General features: G+C 55.5%; 1 pseudogene; it reads right to left on the bottom strand.

Annotated features, from left to right (window-relative positions):
- LOC143263155 (large subunit ribosomal RNA) overlaps nt 1–2,500 on the bottom strand; it is a 6,902-nt pseudogene that overhangs the window by 2,393 nt on the left and 2,009 nt on the right.

The following is a 2,500-nucleotide window of genomic DNA, read 5'->3' as shown; positions in this document are numbered from 1 at the left end:
GCACTCATTACGGCAGGACGCGCTTTTAGGTCCGCCCTGACCGCGGCGAGCTGCCCTTCGACGAAGCTATTCCGTTGAATAAGCTCCTGGACCAGCTCGTTGAGTGCCTCAACCTCGGCGAGTATCTTTGACCCGGACTCCTTATTGACTTTCGACTCAGGTCGAAAGCAAAAGGTCCGTATTTCGGACACTCGCCTAAAGGCTTCGTCTCTTACGAGATCGAGAGGCCGTACCTTCTGCCCGGAGAACGTCCCCTTCGGTCTCCTGGCCCGGTTTACTGCGGCCTTGCCGGTGGGTGCGCCCGGCTTGGCTCGCTTTGACTTTTTGGTGACGGTTTGCCAACCGTCACCAGTAGGGTCCTCGACACGCTCGGGTGCCGACTGCACCTTCACGAGTGACGTGTCTCCGACTCGTTCGATTACTTCCACGTTACCGGTGTCCGGCGTACCTTCTACCGTGGGCTCGGTTTTCACCGAGACCGCTCGCGTGGGAGTCACACATCTTTGCAAGATCACACGAGGATTGGCGATATTAATCACCTTCCCGGATCTTGTCTTTCTCACAGACGCGGGGGGACTGACAGCTGCATTTGCAGTTCCCGCGTCTGCGGCGACGGCTTCACTCCGAGTAGGAGCTGGACCCGTCGTCTTTGGACGCTTAGTTTTTTGTTCATTAATTTTATTAAGACCCATAATGTGTCTTGGTCTTTCATCCAGTGCGCTCCCCGGCCACCACCGACCCGCACAATTTGGAACCCGCCAAAGGCTGAGTTAGGGCTACGCACCGAATATAGTCTGCTGGCTGGGTCGGTTTCCTTACCCAGCCCGCGTCCTCGCCCAGCAGAACCCACTTGCCCGAAGCGTGTGGTCGTTCCAAGCCGATTGACTGGACCAGGGCTGCTTTTCTCGTCCAGCCGCCCATCTAGCCGAAGCAGAGGCCAAAGGTACGTGTTGGGGACGTCTCACCCGCAGGAGAGGGCCCCCTCAGATCCCAGGATCCTCTTTTCCGACGACAAGGGTCGCCACGCACGGCAAACACGTGGGAGACAGCAGTCGGAGAGGCTGCCTCTTCCTCTCCACCACACTTCGTTCAGTTCGCTGCGTATTTAAGAACACGAGCTATCCAGCGGTACCTTTTTCGTGGAGGCTCAAGTGTGGCTAGGGCACGTTTGCCCCTTGCGGCCTGGGTTGCCCAGGGGATTGATTGCATCCCATGTATTCCTGAGCCCAGCGGAGTGTTGTCTAGTGGCGTGTTCCGCCCACGAAAAACGGTCTGAAAAACCGTTTAACGTAAACTGGGGAACTGATGCCACGAGTGACAACAGTTCCCCAGTCGGAAGTCATACAGCACATACAGTGCTGTACAAAGAACACGCCACAGCCCGTATGCTAAATCAGGGCCTCGCCATTATGCGAAGTACTACGTGTACGACGCACTGACGGTCTCTAATGCCTTCATCGCCGATACACCCATCGACTCGGCCGATCAACCCTCCTACGCGAGGGCTAGTTCGGGGGTTATCTCCCGCCCTGGGTGGCCACAGACCGCCACCGCCAGTAGATAGGGACAGATGGGAATCTCGTTAATCCATTCATGCGCGTCACTAATTAGATGACGAGGCATTTGGCTACCTTAAGAGAGTCATAGTTACTCCCGCCGTTTACCCGCGCTTTTTTGAATTTCTTCACGTTGACATTCAGAGCACTGGGCAGAAATCACATTGCGTCAACACCCGTGGGGGCCATCGCAATGCTTTGTTTTAATTAGACAGTCGGATTCCCCTAGTCCGTGCCAGTTCTGAGCTGAGCGTTGAATGGCGGCCGAAGAGGACGACCGCACCGATGGGAAACGCCACGGAAGCCTCGCAGCAAGGAAGATCCGCGGGAGGCCAAGGCACGGGACCGAGCGCCGTTCACCTCGCCCAGGCCCGGCACGTCAGCCAGACCCGCTTCCCGACCAAGCCCGACACGCCCCGCTCCTCAGAGCCAATCCTTATCCCGAAGTTACGGATCCAATTTGCCGACTTCCCTTACCTACATTAATCTATCGACTAGAGGCTCTTTACCTTGGAGACCTGCTGCGGATATGGGTACGAACCGGCGCGACACCTCCACGTGGCCCTCTCCTGGATTTTCAAGGTCCGAGGGGATGATCCGGACACCGCCGCAACTGCGGTGCTCTTCGCGTTCCAAACCCTATCTCCCTGCTAGAGGTTTCCAGGGAACTCGAACGCTTATACAGAAAAGAAAACTCTCCCCGGATCTCCCGACGGCGTCTCCAGGTCATTTTGGGTTACCCCGACGAACACTCTTACGAGGGCCCGAATGGTATGCGGTTCCGCTGCCGGGTTCCGGAATAGAAACCGGATTCCCTTTCGCCCAATGGGTGTTTTTTGTGCATGTATATAATAACAAAATATGCTGCGATTTATATAATAATAAAAAAATAAAATAAAATAGCTGCGGTTTTTTTACAAGTGTTTAACGTCTTAGGACACCTC

This window comes from Megalopta genalis, unplaced genomic scaffold (genome assembly GCF_051020955.1).
Source record: "Megalopta genalis isolate 19385.01 unplaced genomic scaffold, iyMegGena1_principal scaffold0343, whole genome shotgun sequence".
Classification (NCBI taxonomy): Eukaryota; Metazoa; Arthropoda; class Insecta; order Hymenoptera; family Halictidae; genus Megalopta; species Megalopta genalis.
The sequence above is the reverse complement of the archived record's forward strand: the minus strand, read 5'-3'. Positions and strand labels throughout refer to the sequence as shown.